General features: G+C 39.9%; 1 protein-coding gene across 1 annotated transcript in view; it reads left to right on the top strand.

Moving 5' to 3' along the window:
- The first annotated feature begins 2,928 nt into the window (after positions 1-2,928).
- Positions 2,929-22,312, top strand: part of TAB3 (TGF-beta activated kinase 1 (MAP3K7) binding protein 3) — a 44,589-nt gene continuing 25,205 nt past the window's right edge. Inside the window, exon 1 of the mRNA XM_082279172.1 lies at positions 2,929-3,208. The gene's annotated coding sequence lies outside the window, so the exon portion shown is untranslated. The remainder of the gene's footprint in view (positions 3,209-22,312) is intronic.

Below are 22,312 nucleotides of genomic sequence, written 5' to 3'. Positions count from 1 at the left end.
AACAGGGGGAAAGAACTCAGTCTGACTTTTTAGATTCAAGACTCAGTTTATGGTGCTTACATTGGAAAGTTATGCTTTTGATTTGTAAATGGAACTGAGTACAGGAACTATTCAGACAGAAATCGTATGGAATGGCCATTTTATCAAGATGCTTTTCTGACTGCAATTCCTAGGCACAAACATGCATAAAATTGCTTTCTTCCAAAATAGGAAAGTGGGTCTCTTGGATTGTTGCTCATAAAGAGAAAAGGGGAGCAGAAATAACTACATTTTTGTTCTGCTTAAAATTAATGTAGCATGGAATTTAAATCCAAACCTGAGGCCTTTCAAAGATGGGTAGTAGTGACTACCATAAGCATTAAATTAAAAAAAAAAAAAAAATCACACAGAACCCAGAGGCATTTTCATCTAGAAGTTATTACAGGACTGGGTTTAACAAGGAATTCCATTTGACTTTGAGTTAACTGTCTGAGCTGCAAGTATTGAGGTCTAGCTTTCAAATTCTTCATTGCATATATTGCATTTTTTTAAAATACAAAAAAATGGGGATTTATTTCAGAGTCCTGATACTCTGCTTCCCACACAGCTGTCTAAGAACAGCCCTGATTACTCTGTGCCAGCGCTCCTTGTTTCCAGCTGCTAAATCCCATTAGAAGTAGCTAAAAATGCGTTAAGTGCTTTCCTAACATTACTTTTCCTTATAATCAATTTTTATAGTTGTCATATGGATAAGAGACGGAAAGGCTGGATCAGCAATAAAATTAACTGCTTTCAGAGATGTGTTCAGCAAAGTTAGAACATACACAATCTTTGATTTCTGGGGTAATCAGGCACCTAATACCCATAAGGATTTTTTTCTTAAATTCTTGAGCACAGCCCTGCCTGTGCTATGATTAATTGTGAAGTTCCAAGACCGATTAATTTCCCAGTCTCACAATCCTGCTCTCAAGCCTACAACTAGCTAAGGGTAGATGAAAAATTCTGAGTGTCTGCAATTTCTGTTGGAACACTCCTGCTTTGAAAGTGGGATAAAAGTCAGGCAATTGCTGGATTATAGTCCACCATGACAGTCCATTCCATAGGATTGCAGAGGAAAAGCATCATTTCCAAAGAAGCACTGGTTGTTTCTAAAGTGAAATGGAGCCCATTTTTATGAACCTACAGTGGTTTGCCAGGACATACTGGAGCTGTTAGTACAAGGAGTTTACAGAGAGGCAGTGACAAAGTGACTCAGACGTTGATTTGAAAAATCTGGAAGCAACAATGACAGGATGAATTAAGACAGTAGCTGGACAACACAAAAAATGCTGAAGAAGCCAGGGCCAGCACATGTAAGTCAAGGCACAGAGGCTCTCATGCACACAACATCAACAGCTGTACCAGGGACTGTTTCTTACATTTTAAATGAGACTAGATATAGCTGTGGGAACTATTCATTGGCATCAACAGCGCATGCTGTTGGAAATTATGGATTTTTGCTGAGGAATATGCACTTCAGCATCTTGATAATAGTTCCAATCACAGGATAAGAATCAATCTCTTTTAGATAAAAAGTATTGTTGCACCGAGATCCTGTTTACTTCCAGTTTTACATCTTGCCTCTCCAGAAATGTTAGTTAGGCTTGGCGTGTTTCCGATGTAGGGATTAGAGTACAGGAATTCCTTAATTAACTTCACACAACCTCTGACACAGGAGCCGAGGCCTCTGTACACGGAAGATGACGTGGAGAGTCAGTAACCACAATACAAGACACACATCCCCCCCATACTTCCAGTTCTTTATCAGAGAGAGACAGAAGGTGGTTACAGAGCTCTGCATCTGCTCTCATCGGTATCAGTGCAATGGTGTTTCTGTGGCTCTGAAACCGCAATAAGAAAAAAAACCTACACAAGACAGATACTGTCTAAACAAAGAAAAATATCTATACACACACAAATCCTGAAAAACACAAATCATGGTCTTTATCATTTAGTAAAAGATGCTTTACACCAGTTTACAGTGGCACACAAAACAAATGTAATCTCAAGGCCCAGTCCGTGGATGAAAATCAGTGTACACCCACTAAACCATCTGCAAGGCTCTGCCTCAACAGGAAGATTTCAGCCCCCATAGATGCCAATTACAAGTTCACGTTGGATCAATCCATATTAATCATAACAGCCCCAAGTCTGTCCTGCAAGCAGAGGGACACAAAAGTATTACTTGAACTGGCACAGGATCACGAGACACTTGGGTAGGAGAACAGCACACCCGCGTTTTTCTGCTCATAGCTAATCCATCCTATGTAAGAACACGTACTGGAACAGATTGTCCAGAGAGAGCGTGGAGTCCCCCTCAGAGGAGACATTCCAGAACCGTCCGGACACAGCCCTGTCCCATGTGCTCTGGGATGGCCGTGCATCAGCAGAGGCTGGGCCAGATGACCCACTGTGGTCTCTTCCAACCTGACACATTCTGTGATTCTGTGAATTGTGCCGTAACCACTGTGTCCACGCGCCTTATCGCTGCTGTCAATACTCAGAAAATAACACCTTAGTTCCAGTCACCGCTCAAGCATGCTCAGGCTTCTCTAGAGACGAAAGCCCTGGCGGAGGGTCAGTCCCCAAGCACCTCCAGCACCCAACGCTGTGCCCCGCCCCGGCTTCGGGGAAGCTTCGTTTAAAGGCGCTGAGTGCCCCCCGCGGTGACGGCACGGAGAAGGGACAGGAGCGAAGCCCCAGGCCAGAGCCCCGTCCCGCCGCCCCAGAGCGGCCGCCCCACACCGGCCCCGAGCCACCGCCTCCCCCCGCCCCGGCCCCGCCCCCGGGGCCGCCCCGCCCCAGTCCCGCCCTCCCCCGCTCGTTGCCGCGCGCCTTCGCGCCCGCCCTCCTCCCCCCGCCGCTGCCTCCCCAAGTCTCGCGAGAGCCGCGCGGTCCGGCGCGCGCGGGCCGCGCCATGTCGGATGCCGTTGGGCGCAGCCGGGGCCCCGCCCCGCCCGGCGGCCCCAGCGCCCCGCACTGAGCCCGGAAGCGCTTCCCGGCCGCGCGCCCCGGGACTCCCGTCCCCGCTCCAGCCTCCGCTCCCCGCGCCCGGCGGGGCACGCGCCTCTCCCTCCCCCCTTCCTCAGGAGGAGCGGGGGGGCCCCCGCAGCGGGGCCCGGGCCAGAGCCGGGGGGCGGGAATGCAGCCGCCGGAGCCGCAGCCGCAGCCGAGCCCCCAGCGCAGCACGGTGAGAGGGGGCGGTGGTGAGGGAGAGGTGTGCGGGGCGAATTTGGGAGCGGGCAGGGCCGCCCCGCTGCCGGGGGTCAGTGAAGGGGGCTCGGGTGACACCCCCCCGCTGTCCCCATCCCGCCGGGCTGTGGGTGCCCCCCCCCTCCCCGGGTGGGAGCGGGCTGCAGCCATCCCGGGGGACACGGACGGGCTGCCCCGGGGAGCAGGGGGTGTCCTGCCCTGCGTGGGCCCGGGTGCGGTGACGGGAGGCGGCTCGTGTTGATCCTGGCTCCTGTTTTGCTGCCGCACTCCCACGCACCGAGCAGGGAAAACTTTGGTCTTTGTTTTTGGAGCCCTTTGCGGAGCAAGGCGGGCGGGCTGCCCGGGGATCCCGTGCGGGTGTCCCCTCAGCAGGGGCTGTGGTGTCTGCTGGGCCACTGATGCTGTTCTTACTGCGTAAAAATAAATAAATAAATAATCAAAAAGCAAATGGATTCACAGGTAAACGCTGCCACTGCCCCTTGGACGTGACTGCAGCGCGATGCTGCTGCTGCTGCTGTGCCTTGGCTCTAGAAATAGAAGGGCCCCAAAGGTAGCAAGGCCTTGGCTATGCTTTGTCCAGAATCTTGGCTTCAGGTCGGGTTTGAGATCTTATCGACTGTTTGTATTTGCTCTGAGGAAGATTAACTCGAGTTTCATTTTGTTTGGTTTTTTTAATATATATGGTGGATGGATGCAGCTCTTATTTATGGCTTGATACTGTTCACTGATAGTGTAGGACTGTGCAGTCGCTGTGCTTTTTCCCCTGGTTCAAACATAACTTGTAACATGATATTGGCCGTTGTTTCCTTGGCTTTGGCAAGGAGAAAACAAGGAGACGAAAGGCAATTGCTTAGATGGCTTGGAAGTATCTGTATTTCATGGTTTGGTAGAGATTCCCTGTGTCCAAAAAAACACCTGAATGGCAGAGATAGGCCACACTTGGAAAGTAATGGAAAAACTTAAAGTGAGACACTGTGTTCAGGTAAACATGCATAAAACTGTCATGGAGGGTCTCACAGGTGAGTGAGTGCTAACCGGTTTGAAGATGCTAGCCTTCTTCCATTCTAAATGACTACTGAGAGTGGTCAGGTCAACCTGTCCAGCTGATGTGTCAATATGTGTTTGTTATTTTTAGTGCTGGTGTTTACTGTGACAAAATTGAGTAGTATTTCTTTATGGGCTTGTGTTCTGTAGCAGGTCCACCTGATCACTAATGTTTCCAGAGGACTTAGTATAACAGAACACTTAAAACTTACAGGTAAAGCTTGCATGATCAAAGGCCAGTCACTGTTCTGGTGACTTTAATTTTGTTTTCTAGATCTACGAGAAAAGCAATGGTTTTTTTCTGCCCCTCCTTAAGTATATTTGCAGTTAACATATTTCATGTAAAAAGAAGAAATGTTAAATTCATTTCCTCTTTGTAGAGGGAGGGGAACAGGATTCTTAAAAATAAAATATTTCACAACATTTGTTAAAGCTTGCACTTTGTCCTGCCTTGTGAATGGTGTCTGTTGATAGCAGCAGTCTGAAGAGTGCCATAACAGCCTGTATTAATGTATATATAGACTGTCTCAGTTCATCCATAAAATTAACAGTATACCAGATTTTGCCTACATTATTGAGGAATAATCAGCATTTAAGCCTGCCTTTAATCTTGAATCTTTTGGTTTAAACACAGGTAGCTGGATAAGTGTGATGTGTTCTCATTATGAAATTATACTTTTATGATGTATTTTTTTTCAGCTTGGGTCATAACCTCTACAGTTAATGATTGCGGGTAAATGTAAATAGGGTATTGTGAGATCTGTGTCCATTGTTGTTTCCTGGATCTCACTGAGGCTCCTTTTTCTTTCCATGAGTTTTCACCTTGAGGAAGACTAGATCAGTTGAATAGGTATTGTGAAAACATATCTGACTTTCAGCCAGCTTTGGTGATGTCTGTGCTGGTGTGTCTCTGTTGAGTTGCAAAGTAGAAGATAATCCTAATGGAAAAAGACTCCTTTGAAGTAAGCCAAGAGAATACATTAATGTGGTTCTTTGGGTTATCCAGTAATAACTTGCCTCTGTCCCCTCTCAAGAATTATGTAGTTTAAATGAAGTTTTTGGTTGCGCTGGTCTGTAGACATTGTCCTGACTTCAAACCTGCAATGATTCATTTTGTATGTATTTGTAAACAGCATAAGTAGCCTCAAAGTATGACCTGCAAAAGTGTTCTTTGTTAGGGCAAGAGTTAGTGGGTATGTACTGCAGTACATAATAAATAGGAAACCTAAGATGTTTTATTGAATTATTTTTCAAAGAGCTGTGTATTCAACTGGGATGATTTTCAAATCCCTACTTTCACAGCTGCAGTGTTTCAACAGAATCACTAACAGAAGAAAAAGCCTTTGATTTACTTTTTTGACACCAAAGGTTTAGTGATGATCGAGTCATTGAGTAAATGATCAAATCTAGTAAGTTTTGGGTAACGTCAAGTCTATCGTGTGCTTAGTCATCCAACTCAACTATGCTATGACACATTCTGCTCTGGGAGCATCTATGGTGCTGCTGTTCCCACTGCTGTGAGCTGAAGTAGGTGCAGTGCCTGTGTGTGCACACATAAGTGCAGGTAAAGTGTAGCTAAAGGTGTCTGCAGTGGAAGTTATTTTTGTTACATGGTATGGTTAAAAGGCAGGTGACAAGTGGAGTGAAATTGAGAAGGTTGCTTCATGCAAAGCCTGAAAAATTATCATAAGCACCTTTTGGACTACTTTTCACTGCAAGTGTTTTAAGGTACATGGTAGAAATATCTCTGACTTGTGGTTTTGCAGTATCTTTTCCTGTCCCTTTACTGTCTTTACTCAAACAGAAGAATAAAGCTGAACTGAAAATTTTTGGTGCTACCTGGTGTGGTAAACTGATACTAGGGATTGACTTTCAAATCCCTGCCAAAGTTTTCTATTATTGTCTTTCTTTTTTCCGAGTTGGAACTCTTGATTTTCTATATAATACAAATTTTCTGTAGACTTATTTCTGTATGGGCGTAGCAGACTAAAATACTGTCCGAAGGGTAATATTGACTGTCTTGTTCTTGTGAGAGACTGAGAATGGTTCTGCAGAGGTTGAATGTGTGGTGATGTCATGGTGCCAGTTCTAATGTGAGAAGCTCTCACCATAAATGGAAAGATGAGTTTTGAAATACTTGTTTAGACTTGCGTGTGCAAATGTTGAAGATGTTGGTTGAAAACACTGCTAGAATAGATTCTTGTAGTCTGCCAAACCTTGAAGCATCAGTCAAAGTTGTCCTTTGAAAGGCTTTCTAATTGGGAATGTGCTCGTAATACTTAGCAAATTGCTCTCTCCAGCTGCAGACAAACGGTAATAGCGTAGGTGGTTCTGTGGTACTGAATATCCATCCTGGGTATCTCCTGTGTGAGGGGAGGGTTGTTGGTCAGTAACTTCTGTGCTGTGTCAGTCAGTGTTTAAGAGGTGGCACTGCGGTATTGGTATCCAGGAGACTCATGTGCACAACTTCCAGGAGAAACATCACTGAGGCATTTTTATTGACTTGAGAAGCTGAAATACATGTCACAAAATTCAGTATGTAATAAGGGGATACAATGCCACATTATTGCTGATACAGTTCAAGTTGTGCAGTGGGTTCTCATTGTTTGGTGTTTTGCTTGGTTTTTTTTTTTGAAGATTAATTATACTGGATTCATCACACTGTCTGTCTCAGCTTAATGTCAGAGTGGAAGTAACATTTTAGTACTCTTACACCTCATTGATTACTCCATTGAATGCTTCTCCCTTTTCAAGTATTGTTTTACAATAGCCAGCATAGCACTAGACTATACAAGTGAAAAATGCCATTTCTGTTCAGGTTATGTACTGCTTTGTGTTTTTAAGAAGCATTAGTGTTCTTCAGTTCCTGGTGGGCTTTATTTTATTAAGGCCCTGAATTCAAAGTAGTGGGATTTTAAAAGCACTGAATTACCAGGTTTTGTCCTAATCTAGCTCTTTTGTGAGGAAAATTACTGCTCTTTTTCAGAGAGTTGTTTCAAGCAGGGAGCTTTGTAAGCAAATAGCAAAGTCACAGAGAGAGAGAGAGGTCATTCTGCTACAGTGGTATTGAGCAGCCTGGCTGCCACAGCTCAAGTACAGATGTTTTCCTATCTGTGTGTGGGCTTGCTGGTGGATCATTAAGAGTGTTTTCTTTAAAACACCTTTCAGCAGATTCTGTTCAGTCAGTCTTGTTCCACGCTCATAATGAAATACCTTCTTTCAAATGGTATTGCATATCCACTAAAGTGTATATTAACTTGAAAAGTGGGTCAGTTTCTGTGAAATCATGGTTGATCTAGGGACAAATTGAGAATTTTTAGAAAAAAAACCCCTGTTAGTATCAGTATTTGTCTTGGATGTTGTAGCAGGAAAAAACTTGAATGGTTTAATAAACTGCACTCAGTATTAGTTGACTGTTTCTTACCAGATTTGGTAAAAAGATCCACAGCAGTGCTGGTATTTTAATCTTGTTGCAACTTTAAGCTTAAGCATTTTTCCATTCCTTGGTTATATTCTGAGGTGATTTGCCCCCATGTCTCATCTGTTTGAACAATTCTTCCTGGTTTACAGTGTCACAGCTGCATTAGACAATGGCTGGCACAAGGCTTGGTTTGCTCTATGTATGTGATTTGTCACATTGGTATAAATCTTCAAGTGTAATTCTTTGTGTTCAATGGGGAATTTGTATACTTTGGCTTGACTCAAGATGTGGACACTTTTTCCTAGCACTTGAAAGAGTTACAGATTTGTTTTGTTCTTTCGCATTGGGCATAGGATCAATAATAGTTGATAAATAGGAGGTGGTTGGTTTTTGTTGGCTTTTTTTTTTTACCTAGATGTTGTGCAAGTTATGAAAGAAATATAGAACTTGGCTTTCATGTGGATGTTCTTGAAGATCAACTTGCAGAAATAGTAAGCCAGGCACTAGGCTTTTGCAGAGCATTGCATTAAAGTGTATCTACCTTTTCTTCTTCAACTTATGTTTATCTTGAAGGAATAGTAATTCTCACTGTAATCCTGCTAATGTTGGACCAGAAATGATGTGTCTAGATAAGGCAAAGTGTTAATTTGGTACAGTTTCACTCTGTTACTTCATATTTGCTCAAAAAAATATGGACAGGTTAAATTTCTACTAGGAAGCATTACCTCAAATACCATCTTTCTTCTCACTGAGGATTTGAATGTGTTAAAAACTTTAGGTTATTTTCTGGACATTCTGCTGAAAAGTTACTTTATGTTCTTTCCTGGTAAAAATCAAGTTTTAGCTGATGGATGATCCGGAACTATGCAAATATGACTTCAGTAATTGCTGAGTAAGTGTTACAGCTGAATTCGGAACACTTACATGAAATTATATTTTAAAACTTAAATTTTTGTCAGTGCTTTTGTACATTAGCAGGGGTTTTTCAACTCATTAGTAAGTTTCAAATGGACAGGACAGGGGAACAGCTATTGTAGTCTTTTATCTATGCTTTGTTTCCTGCTGCTTGGGTAGCATCATGAAAGTGTAAAAGTTTGCATGCTGTTACAACTTCATGAACATCACTGTTTTATATAGGTGTTTCACAACAAGTCTCATTGTTGGACTGAAAATGCTTCATGCACTGTGTGTTTAAGAGCTTTTTGAATAATTTTTCAGGAATATGTTTGTAGTTTTGCACTTTCTCCTGCGCTTACACTGAAGCGGTTAGTTGTCACTGTGTGCTGGTTTCAGTAGCAGGCAGTGACAGTGAGATAATTACCCCAGTTCACATCTGGTTTCCTTCTGTGTTGGTGTGAGTTCATTGACACTTTCTGCAACAAACATTTTTTAATTATTGTTTTCTTGGAATATCCAGTTTAAAGGAAGAGAGATCAGACAGGGAAGAGACTTTGTACCACATCTGTTGCAGTTGAATTGTTTATAAATGGCAGAATGTAGATTCTCTTAAATGAAATGTCTCTTTGCTTTTGAAGCCCATCCTGTAGATGTAGTAGATGCTTCTTTGGCTTTAAAGAAAGTTGCAAGTCAAGTAGATGTTCTACCTGCCAATCCTTTTCAAAATTTGCGAGTTGAGGTAAAGGAGGCTGAAGGTAGCCTTAGGCCTGAGAGAGACCTAAGTAAGATCAGCTATTTTGGTCTGTCTTTAGAAGTTATGTTCTACTATATTAAAAAAAAGAGAGAGAAAAAGAGTCAAAAAATCACCCAAGTGTTGAAATAAAGCTCCTTCACCTAGGATTAAGGGGTCTGTGAGAAGTAGATGGCTTCTGTAGAGGACAACTTGAAGTTTTCTGAAGAGAAGAATCATCTCATCAACTCTGTACAGCAGGTCTTGATGTTCTTAGTTCCATCAGCTGGGTGACATCTTTCTATAGTAATGTGGACACTGAGGCATCTTCAGTGATCTCTGTTGTTGTTACTCATAGAGGCACTAGTACCCACAACACAGACGTTTCTGGTACTGTGGTAAACAGTACTTCTATTTCTGGAGGAACACCCAGTCACTTGAAAGCTGCTTTTCCTTAACTGAGACATTTTTCTGTAAAAGTTGTAGCAAAAATTTATGACGCTTCTCCTAAGAGCATATGTTACCCAAGATGTGATCAGGACATGGAGGCTTGTGCTGTTTGGTTCTTATCTGTACAGTTCAGTTCTTGGGTTTTGTCTTCAGAAGTCCCAGTGCAGTTTGTTCTCCTGTCCATCTGTTACTGAGAGGTTGAAACACAGCGTTACTGGACTGGCGTCTCCAGTCTGATGGAGGATTCCCATCCAGGAAACACAGAGAAGATGGAGGAACAGCTCCTACTTCTCTTACCCTTTAAGAAATCCGTATCTTCTGAAAGAGAGAGTCTGCTCACTCTCCTGGTGGTTGGACAACGTGGAGAAAACTTTTTATTGCCACTTCTGGGCTCACTGAAGCCGTGGTCTCTGTGGGGTTGCAGTTTACAGACTTGATGGCTCGGAGAACTAGCTGAAGGGAGATTAGTGTTGGGTAGCTGGCAGGAAAGGATCAAAAGAAGTTTGACTCTGTTCTGTGAGCTGCGTTTTAGAAAGACCCCGCAAAACCAAGCAGTCCTTATGTGCTTTCCCCACCACTGAATCCTGTTAAAATCTATACCATAGATCATTGTTTGGTCCAGCTTCCTGTAAAGAAATCTAAAGAATGAGATTCTAGTCTCTAAATGTCTCTTGGTTTTGGAAGTTTTGAAAGGTAAGGCTTTTGTGAGCTCTAGAAAAAGAGGAAAGAAAAGGGTTAAGTGTTCTTCTGTGATTCAGGTGAGAAGAAAGTAGTTATTACATTGACATTTTGCTATGTTTTGTTCTGATGTTTTGATTATGTGCTAGAACACAGATTCCAGAAAGAACAGATGTGTCTCATGGGAGAAGTTGTGTTCTTGTAGCAGTAGCAAATTTCTGCTTTGGGTCTACTCTGAATAACTTGTCTTGAGCATAATCATTGGATTACTGTATCCGCTTGTCCATGAATAGAATATTTGAGTTTAAGCTTTGCTAGTATCTTTAGTTAGTCAGCCTGGGAGTAAGGATTACAGATATTTTGAATTAGTTCCTAAATGCTGCTTTCTGAACTTTTTTGCTGCTGTTGGTTGTAAGTGCCATCAGTAAAAATGGTTGACTGCCACATGCTTATGTAAGCTGCACTCATTTTTTAAGTGAAACTATTTATGGCACAGGCTGTTTAGTCTGTTCAGAAAATGAAAACTCTACATACTTAAGGGGAATGCATTTAGACTTGCTTAGGGCTTTCTTTTGTCTGCTTTTCTGAGTTTGATTTTGTTTTGTTTTTTTCGCCATAGTTGGTTTTGTGGTGGATGAGGGTGGTGTTTCTTTTGTTTTCCCAGCAAGTGTATGGTATACTTAGACTTGCAGGGCAAGTTATTTCTGTGTATAGTAGAATGAGTGAATTATGTAAGCATGTTAGATGATCATAAATAATCTTAATTTTTATTAAACTATAGTAAATGTCAAGCAAGGAGAAAAACTTGATGTTTGGGATTATTTGTTCAGGACTAGTGATGATCCCATATTCTGTGCTATGAGCATCTTAGTTGTTTGGATAGCTGATAGTATGTGCAGAGTGACAGAATGCTACTAGAAGACTATCCAGTAGACAAATACTCTGCCAAAAAATTGGATTTCTTTTTTAGATATTCAGAAAGTACTGTGGTGATTTGAATAATACATTCTTAAAAAGCAGTTAAACAGCTGTATTGCCTTTGTAGTAAGCAGTATTTAATTTAAGTTCCTTTAATGGTTAATGATTTTATTAGCTATGAAAAAAGACTGCTTAAATATTAAATGAGTTTACTAAGGTGTAAACCTCAAGGTTGAATTATAATAGGTTTTTATTATACATATATTCAAGTACATCAAATTTGTATTAGTTTCATGAAATGCTCAAAGATGAGTAACTTGAGTGTATTACTGGGATTGTAAATCTGCAGAATAACTTTTCAGGAGGGATCTGGGAGGACTGCAAACTTGTCTTTAGATGTGTGTTTTAATTCTTACATGACACTGGATTAAACTCATATCGGTTCAATATATCTCAAAATACTAACATTTTTCAATCACAATATTAGTATTTTGTATTGTTTGCCCTGCTTTTTAGATTATTTTCTGTGTTCTGTGATTTGTATTTGCTAATCCCTGAAATTCATAACTAATCTGGTTTGATGGCTTTGTTTTTCCTGTGGTCAAGGCTAAGAACTTTTGCCAATTCTTACAAATAAAAAGAAAATGAAGATTCAGGAAGGAAGGTTTTCAGGAAGTTGAGAACCATCAATGCTTCTCCAAGGTTTAGGTTTCTGGCTTGCTTGAATATAGATATCGGGATTTCACAGAGATGCTGATTGTTCTATCATTTAACATGGAAAATAAGCCTTCTAGAAATGTTACGTGTTTTACTTCAGTGTCTAAATCACTGGGTAAAGTGTGACCAACCAGATATGTTGGTTGCAACCAGAACTGTTGATTGCATTGTTCCTTGCTACTATGAGGTTCCTGTGAGTAACAGGAAATCTGCTAAATGGAATCAAAGAGTTAAGACTTGGACTGTGACTTTGACTGCTTTCTTAATGGGAAAGTCTAATTTCTAGTAAGTTTTTCTGCCCTACCTGAAGGGAGAGTCTGTTCTGAGATCTTTGTGGTCAGATCCTATCCTGACACTTTGGTCTTACATTTCTCTCTCTCTTTCTCTCTCTCCCTCCCTGGCTGCCTACTTCTGTCTCAAAGTTTTGTGTCTGTCTATAATGCAGGGTATTGCAGGGTTTTGAGGCAAGTCAGGTAGCTGATCCAGTGTGGGGGAGTATTTAGTGTTTGTAAATCAAAGTATAGTAATGTCCACATCACCATTTGGTCTCTAGATTTGTGGTGGTGTGTTGGGAGGAGCAAGCATTCAAAGGAAAGGAGAAGCAAATTCTTTCTTTAGAATTACTGTGTTTTTACTGGTTTAAAGTGATTATGAAACAGATGAAACTTCCTTTGTGACAATTTCTCTTGTGGAAGCGCCCAGAGTGTGTGCTATCACAGAGTATTTTATGATGATAAATATTTCCCTAGACAAAGATTTCACACCCCGCTCCCCCAACTTATTTCCTGGAGTTAAAGGGTTTTGTGCCTAATATTCACTTGTTTCAATTTTTTAATGTTTTTTCAGAGTTCAACAGCAATTTCAAAACCGCCTGTCTTTTGCTGGGATTGTTGTTTCCTTGGTGTATTCAGTCATGACACTGTATGCTGGGCAAAAAAATGGGTGGATTTGGATGTTCAGTATTACTTTTCCCTTGTAACTGTGTATTTCTGTGTCTCTGTGTAGAAGGGAATTAGATTGCAGCCCTATGTTCCCAGTTAAAGTTTGTAAGAACCTTGGTATTTGAGTGTAATATGTTTGTAAATTTTGGTGTGTTTGGTTTTTTTTTTTTTTCCTTCTGTTAATTATTTTGTACTTTATGTTTAAGAATTTATTTTCTTTTATTTTTTTCCTGGAAGTAACATTCAATAGTATCTTACTCAGCAGTTCTTGTAGTCCAGAATTCACTGCTAAGTTGTCTTTCTACTGACTCCCAGACCAGTCTAGGATATGTTTATTATATAGTCTTCATTAGAGAGATATGGTCTTTTATATGCTATTAATTTAAAAACTGATTTTAAAATGTAAAATACATTTAAAAATGTATTCAGTTTTATTTAGGTAAAAGCCAGTTTTATGAAAAATTTGCTAAATTAGGAAAATGTACTTTTTATTTCTAGTAATGAGATTTCCTTTAAATATTTGGTCCTTATTTGAAAAGAATAATTTGAATTTTAGAAGTCACTTTTTGTGATAAATAATGCAAGTTGAGAATTTTTAATAAAATTTAAGCATGCTTATTATGATTCTTTCATGATGTTATTGAAAGTTTACATAGTGAATAATAAGTAGAAAGTCAATATTACAGTGTTTGAACCTGTGGCTTAATTGTGCGCCTGTTTCGGGGGGTTTTTTGTGTGTAGTTTCTATTTATTCTGGACTTTATTCAGTTGAATTGAGCATGTATTACTACAGAAAGAATGTCTTTATTCTCACACATACTTGGAAATGTGTTATTATAAAGGCAGTTTCTCATTAGGCTGTTTGGTCTATGGACTGTGTGCAGTTCATAAACTTCTCAAGTATGTAGAAAGTTGCTCTTCTCATCAGAGTACATGGTTGAGTGTGGAAATCTGACAAGTAAAGTAATAGAGAATATGTATTTGAGGAAGTATGTAGAGAGTTGAATGTGAATTTTCTTCTGCAAATGTTTAAATTTGTGTGAAATTTACTTTTAATCCATTTGAAAATTAGACAAAATATATAATAAGATATTTGAATTAAGAGTAACTCCATAGGTTAAACTGTGTAGACAGTGATGGAGATTTAGTGGGCATTGAGTATCCAAAGTCTTGTGTATTCCCTGACTGGAGCCCAGTAACCCTTCTTGGCAGAAGTTGGCTAAAACAGAGAATCTGTAAGGTTGGAGGAGATGGTGCTACAATGTAAATCTGGTAACTGGGGGTTCTTTTCATTGTGGTTCTCAGCTAAATATTGTTTTTAAAAAAAGATTCCATTGTTTTTCAGCCAAGAAAAACACCAAACTTTAAACAGTACTGAGTTTGGTTCACTATAATGGAAAACTGGTGGTGTGAAATAGTTGTGAAAAGAAGCATCAATTATTTTTGTGTTGTCTGGGGTTTTTTAAAACATGAATTAGCTTTGTTTTTTTAAAGCTGATGCTGAATCAAAAAACAGGCTTCTCAGAGGTATCTAATTACTTAATTTGCATATTTCTCCAGAAGTTGGAAGGAACACAGAATCTGCATATGATTTATAGTCAGACTTAACAGGTCTGTTATGGTATTGCTCAGCTTATCTGGCTATCCACGTACTGAATGTGTAGCATCGCTTTCCATCCTGTGGGGGAGGAATGACACAGAACAAAATAGAATAAGGCTTGTGCTTAAACAGCACTAAAAATGTCAAAGGTTTTCATCTCCTTCCTTCTCCTCCCTCTTCTTTAAAAGCAGTGAGAACCTAAAGCTTACACTTGAGTTTGAGTTGTGAAAATGCCTAGAGCTGAGTTTGCTTGCTGTTACGTTGTGAGAATTCTGAAGGAGTCATTGGGCTGTTTGGTGAAGCAGAGGGTGTGACTACTTGTGCTATGATTTTGGAATCAAGGCATCAGATTGCAATGTTATTGTAATACATTTTTGCTTTCAACTTGTTTGTTTGGTTTTTTTATTCAGAAATGTACAAATCTCTCACTTTGTGCTCTTTTGTCCAGGGCAGGCACTGTGTGTCACTTACTGGCCTCAGGGGAATACTCTGGTGACAATTGTGCTTGGCTAGCCAGGAGGAGACAGCAAGTTATTTTAAACTTTAGATTTTACTACTGTCTAACCTCCTGCTGTATATAAGAATGCATTGGCTTTGTGGAAAGATATGACCGTGATTTTTCTTCTTGTTTTTTCCCCTCTGCATTTTTAGCAAACGATGCCCTTCTAAGACTCAAGGGAGTTAAATAAAAAGACTGGTTTGAAAAGGTTGAAATTCTTAGTTACTAGAGGAAGAGCTGGGCATGCTCCACATTGTTGCATTCTACAAAACGTATGGACACTGCCACTTCTCAACAGTAAAGAAATTGGGAGATTGGTTAAAGAACTAAACACCAAATCTCTTCCTTCGCTGTGGTATCTAAGCAAAGGAAAACACTGTGACAGATCAGGTGAAATAAAGGTTTTTCCGTTCTTGTAGTGCATCTGAGACACTCATATTGTTGGGTGGGTGTCAGTTCCAGTCTTCTGTTCTGGTGGAGGTGAAGAGCCCTGAGCACAGCACAAGTACCAGAGCAAGCTCAGTGTAGTGTAGAGAATGTTTCAACAGTTCTTTTGCTGCTGCTTTTACTGAGTTATCCACAAAACTCCATAGATCCTAAAAGAAGAGAGAGGTCTATTAAAGTAAAGGACATGGATTTTGGAGGCTGCACCTACCTTGAGCTGCTGGACAGCATCCTTTTGGTTTTGAGAAGAGAAATAATCCAAACCTCTTTAAGAATAGAATGAGTTAGTAACTATTTTAGGTTGAAGCTGCCTTTGAGCTCTAGTGTTTTTTTCTTCTTCTTCTAAAGCAGGATTATGAGGATAGCTTCCTAAAAGGGAAATGAAATCAGTGCAGTTTATCCTACCAACCTCAATGGAGTACAGTAAGGCAGATCAGTGTGGAAATTATTTGGCTTTAGAGAGATGCTGATTGCTTAAAGTGTTTAACATGCATGTGTAACTTATATTTGGAAGGATATTTGTCATGTAGAATAAAAGTAAGTTATTGTAAAAAGCTGAAACTGTGAATAGGGACTTCTGGCTGAAATGCTTTGAGAAGTCAAGTACTGCTTATTCCTGAAAGTTTCAGAAAGTGTGCCTCATTCATTTTGTCTCATATGCAGATTTATACCTTTTTTTTCTGTATCTGTACCTGATGAAAGTGACATTTACTTGTAACTTCACCATCAGCCAGCCATGCAGTGTCAGCTTTGGAAAGACTGCCTAGTAGTCAAGGACCTCTTTCCCTCTACTTTGTATACTACAAGGCTGATTCTATAAAGCCACAGGGTTGTTTAACATGTTCTTGTTATAGCTTGCAGTCACAGCCTCTGTGGAAGAGGCATCCAGCTCCGTCCTCACAAAATGGGTCTTTTTATGCTTATCTGTATGTAAAAAGTTAACACGTGTTCCAGCCAGGAATTGCATTAATCTCATCACTTGGATTTGAAATTTTCTGGCCTGGTGTCAGACCAACAAAAATAAACAAATGTTGTGATTGATGACCTGAATACTGCCAACCTGCCTTTGCAGGCAGTGTCATTGAGTTGAGTAACTAAGGTGTCCAGACTGCAAACACAGCTTTGATTAACCTACCAGAGCCATGACTTAAAGCCTTGGAGAGAGAGCTAAAGTGTGGTTTTTAGGAGGAGTTTGTGCTGTTACGTAGCTATAACTGACCTATGAGTGATTATAATTCATTAACCTTCCAATTTAATCCTGGAAGAAAAAGAAAATTAAAAATATGTTAGAAAAAGTCAGTTTAAAATTGTGTCCTCAGCCTAGAGTGCACTGAAGAGCATGAAAGTTATTTGACAATATGAAGACTGCTGCATTATTAGAATAGAATATTCATTAGCTGTAAGTATTGTTTTTTCAAATGTACAAACTTTGACTACTACATTGAGTTGGCAACAGAAGAATTTACCAAGTAGCTGTTAGATTTTTAATTTGGGAAAAGCAATAAATACAAGAAGTATAAATAATTAATAAAAATATATTGACAAACATATATACATATACACAAACACACACTAAATATAAATCTAGTGAAAGGTGTCTCTGCCCATGGCATTGGGTTTGGATTTAGGTAATCTTTAAAATCCCTTCCAACCCAACCCATTCTGTGACTCTAAGCAGAAATTAATTCTGTTTATGAAAAGGTTTTGTGTAGGTGGCTGAAATTTTCCTGCTATTATCTGTAGTTTCTCAGGTGTTAAACCCAGAGCTCTCTGTAGGATACTCTATCCTCTAAAGAGGATACTCTAATGCTTTCATCAGGTAAAGATATTGGATATTCCTCAAGGCCTTTGAAGCTGTACAAGAATTTTGGCAGGAATGCATCAGTGCATTTTAGGATGAACAACTGTATTCATATTCTAGTTTTTCCATTATCTCTTTTGGCTTATCCTGTTTCTGTCCCAAGATTATGGAACAAGTGAAGCTGAAATATCAAGACTTCGTTACAGAGATTTGCTGTTCCAGCAATTCCATAGACAGGACAGCTACAGCTTTGTCTGAATGTTGATTCCTTAAATGTTACCTTACATACCAGTGTTTCTTGCTGCAACAGTTGTAACTTACGGAAAGAAGGGAAACTCACAGCTTTCCTTTCACCAGACCTTTTTTTTTGTATCCTGTTAGTATTTTTTAATAGAGAATGCTGAAGTCACTGTAGAATGAAAACGTTTAAAAATGACTGCAATGTGTAGTATCTAAGGTGCATCTCCCCAGAAAGTCAGTCTGGGGCTAAGCTGAAATAAAATAATATTAATAGAGGATGATTGTAGTCTTAAAAGAAAACAAATCGTGTTGCTGAAACAAAAACCTAATTCTAAGGCTTTCTTCCCTCTCTGCTCCCAAAAGCAAAAGAAAAGAAGTAAAAGTAATAATGTAGGGCTTATATGACATCTGTATATATATATATATAGATAGATAGATATAGATATAGCTACATACACATACATGTCTGTATGTATTTATGTTGTTGGCAGATAATTTTTTATTTTAAGGTGTCTCCTGCTTTGCCCAAGGATATTGGGCACAGCAGTTCCTTGACTGTAGGACATGGTCAAGCATCTATACATGTACAGGTGTGATCATGGATAAACTCAATGTGTCCATGTTGTATTGCAATAAACATAAATAAATAACATTAATATAATGTGGTATGTAACCTCTTGATGTGACTGTCTTGCAACACTCCCGTAGGCAGGTATTCATGCAAAGACTTGTCAGAAGATACCACAGAATCAGCAAGGTCTGTGTTACATTTCCTTATGTTAACAAATTCTTCTGGAATGACAGAAAAGACAGGCATGCTGCTTAACTTGTTCATTGTATATTATAGCAATTATTCACGTCAAAGAAATTTACAGTCAGGCCACCAAAGCTTAATTCAAAACTTTGAAAATGGAAGTTGATGTTTTCTGCTGTAGTATGGTTCGTATTTTTCTGTACTGTTGTTCTGTATTGACTCCTGTCTGTTCCTTGTTTTTTTTCTCTATCAGCTTTCTCCCTTTTTCTGTCTTACTTTTTGTTCCTGTTTATATGTTCTTGTCTGCTTCCCTCCTCAGTTTCAGGTGTGGAGAGTCACATCCTCCATCAATTTTTGTTTGCTGGGGATCCTGAAAGATGGTTCTGTCGTCCCCTCACTCCTCTTCTTTCTAATTTAGGGTTTTTCTTTTACTTTGAGATGCCTAAGGTGAGGAGCGGCTAGTGTCATCAGGCCAGAGAGTGTTGAATGTTGTGCTTCCCAGTATAATTTTCTCCGTTCTCAACTGGTCATATTGGGTGTAGAAATGTAGGGAATAAAGTGTGCAGGCAGTCTGCAATTGATGTTGCTTTTTGCAGAGTTGTCACTTATATGGGCTGCTAATAAACTTACACAGGTCACTTAACTTGAAACTAGTGCTAATTACAGTCTCTTCTGTCTCTGCAGGAAAAGGAATACTTCTGCTTTATGGGTGTAAATACACTTTGTGATCATTTTCTCAATAATGCAGAAAAATGTGAATGTTTAAGACAAGGTGTGTTACAGAAATTGTCTGCATCCTGTAAAGCTTTTCCATATATGCAGTTACCAACAAAATAGAAAGCTTTGATTCAGTGTATTGAATATAGAGTATTTTCAAGGTTTGTCATAGAAAAACTCATCAGAGACTTAACAGAGAAACTGTACTAGTCTGTTTATTTTAAACTGTTGTTGGCAACACTACTATGGGAAGCCATCACAAAAGTCTTACGGCTATTTCAGAAGCAGGAAACCTGGTATTTAAGCAGTTGATTTAGAACTTTTTTCCTCTTCTCTCTGCCTTGATTATTGCTTAATTCTAATATGTCAAGTTTTAATTCAAATAGATGAAATTTTCTTCGGTAGCATAAACAATTGGGTTTTATTTTTTAAATTTTATGTTACTATTACTCATCCTATTGCTGATTTACTGCATGATTGACTAAAATAAGTGAATTTCAATTTTGTAGTTACTGCACAGCTTCAGCTCACTCTGAGAGAGAGGATGGCCAAGCTTTTTTTTGTAAAATTGTTTGCTGAGCCACCCAAGTAAAAAACTGGTGAAAAATTCAAATAGTGTAGCCCTGAATGTGTGAAGTGCAGTAGTGTGCCTTTTATAGAAGTATCTGCAGGCTCAGACAACTAACGTGATTGTGTTGCTTTTACTCTGCAAATGGAGCCTCTTTCAGATTTATTGATAGCAATTAGTTTGTTTAGAGCAGGCATTTTTTATAGGAAGAAGCCCAAGCCAAAATGAAAAGGTAAAGAAAAGTGAGGGACACATTTAGGCTAATTTTGTGATTAGCCATTGAAATGTGTAACAGCTGATGTATGAGCATAAGTAACGCCGAAACTTTACAAGCGTGAGTAATCCAAATTTGGTGGGTTGGTTGTTTGGTTTTTTTTAAATTATGACTTTTGTCTTGAGTCTTTTTGCAAACTTCTGGCTTTAGTGAATTCTTACTGATCTGAACTCCTGCAAAAGTATGTGCAGTGCTCCATTTTGTAGAAGAGTCTTGTGGAGAGACTCATGTTTTTCCTGTTGTAAATATATCTTAGGAGCAAAGCCTGTTCCGAATGTTTTACAGGTGAATTCAGTGCCTAGCAATGAGTTTGTCATGTAGGAGTAGGAGGTCATGCTGAGAGTCACCTTTTATAGGAGCTATTAAACATCTCAAGCTGGAACAGCATTAAATTCCTGTTGAGCTGGTGAAGATTCAGACTGGTGCCCTGCAGATAACTCACTGTCCATAGTGATGTTTGGAGATACTGCTTCTTTGAGAAGTGTTAATCTCACAAGGAATTTCACTTTCTCAAACAGATTGTGTATGAAACAGGAGTCCAGTATTTTTGCACTTTGTTAGCTCAGTTTCTCTCTTGTATAAACCTCAGCTTCAGTAATTGCTAAACTTGGAAATATGAATAGCAGACTGTATGTAAAGGTGAAGAAAAAGCTGAAGTTTATGATCCATGAATTTGCAGTAGACCTCCAGTGCTTTATAGTATATACTCAGTGTCATATTTTCTTGTACCCTTTCTGGCTCATTTTGATTTCAAAAATAGGATATCACTACCAAAATCTTTTTGCATCATAAAACTGCTCTTAGCAGAGCCAACACAGAAGTTGATGAATTAGGAAATCTGACAGTATACTGTTCCCTACAGGATTTTTCCCAGCCACAGGCTTATTTCACGAATGTTCAGTCAGAAATCATAGATCATATGTCCTAAGAAAGTTCATTGTTCTCATAGCTTTGGCTACAACTGTGATACTTGTGGTAACCTCAAGATTATCTGTGAGATGTACAAACACACTTGGCGTTTGCAACTTCTGGTTGTGCCTGGTGTTCTGCAGAGCCCTTCTGGAAGCTGGTACTCGTGGCATAGTAGCATCATTCCTGAACTATCCCCTTGCCTTGGAAGCTTTCTCTTTTGTAACTTCTCTCTGTAGTGAGAGCTGCTTCTATGTGCTCATTGGAGTGAGAGAACCATCAATTCCTTTAAAGTATTTACTGCTACCCTCTCAGTGTATGAGAGACTTACGGGAAAGATTGAGAGACTTACCAGGGTCTGTCATGACAGGATGAGGGGCAATGGTTTTAAACTGAAAGACAGTAGTTTTAGATTGGACATTAGGAAGAAATTTCTGATGATGTGGGTGGGGAGACACTGGAACAGTCGGCTCAGACAAGTGATGCCCCATCGTTAGCAGTGTCAGGCTGGACAGGGCTTTGAGCAACCTGGTCTAGTGCCTCCTCAGCAGGGCTTTGGAAATGGGGTGATCTTTGAAGGTCCTGTCCGACCCAGACCATGCTGTGACTTACTTGGTAGAAGAATTACTGGCCAAGAACCTCTTAGCTACTTGCTAAAATGGGTATCATTGTTCCAGTTAAGTGGTTTTCTCATTATCATTCAGTTTTTACTATTTCCTGGTGTCATGTAGGTATTAAGAGTAAATTCTACTTTGTGGAGATTTGACTTGTATATGGGGTAGAGATGAGTTCCACCCCTTTTGCTTTCAAAGCAATGGAATAAATAATGTCTCTATATAAATGTTTCGTTTGAAAAGACAAGTTTTGGGTCCCTCATTCCAAGGACATTGAGGTGCTGGAGCATGTCCAGAGAAGGGCAGTGGAGGTGATGAAGGGAACACAAGTCTCCTGAGGAGCAGCTGTGGGAGCCAGGTTTAGCCTGGAAAAAAGGAGGCCTCAGGGGTGACCTTATCGCTCACTTCACCTGCCTCAGAGGAGGTTGTAGCCATGTGGGGGTCTGTCTCTTCTCCCCGATAACTAGAGGTAGAACAAAGGGAAATGAACCTCAGGGGAGGTTCAGGTTGGATGTTAGGAAAAATGTCTTCACTGAAAGAGTAGTTAAACATTGGAACAGGCTGCCCAGGGAAGGGTGGAGTCACCATCCCTGGAAGTGTTCAGAAAAGGAGTAGACATGGCACTCCGTGATATGGTTTAGTGGGCATGGTGGTATTCCGTCAGAGGTTAGACTTGATCCTGGAGGTCTTTTCCAACCTTGATGATTTTGTGATGTAGATGGAAGAGAGAAAACAGTAAAGGAGTAACACCAAACACTAGTTCATTTAGATGTTGATGGCCCATAAGGATGGCAGTGTACTTAAAGGGAGGAAAGCAAAGTAAATACTAAAGCACACAAAATACGTGCCTAAGAGGGAATAGTCG

This window comes from Coloeus monedula, assembly GCF_965178545.1.
Source record: "Coloeus monedula genome assembly, chromosome: 3".
NCBI classification, from domain to species: domain Eukaryota; kingdom Metazoa; phylum Chordata; class Aves; order Passeriformes; family Corvidae; genus Coloeus; species Coloeus monedula.
The sequence above is the reverse complement of the archived record's forward strand: the minus strand, read 5'-3'. Positions and strand labels throughout refer to the sequence as shown.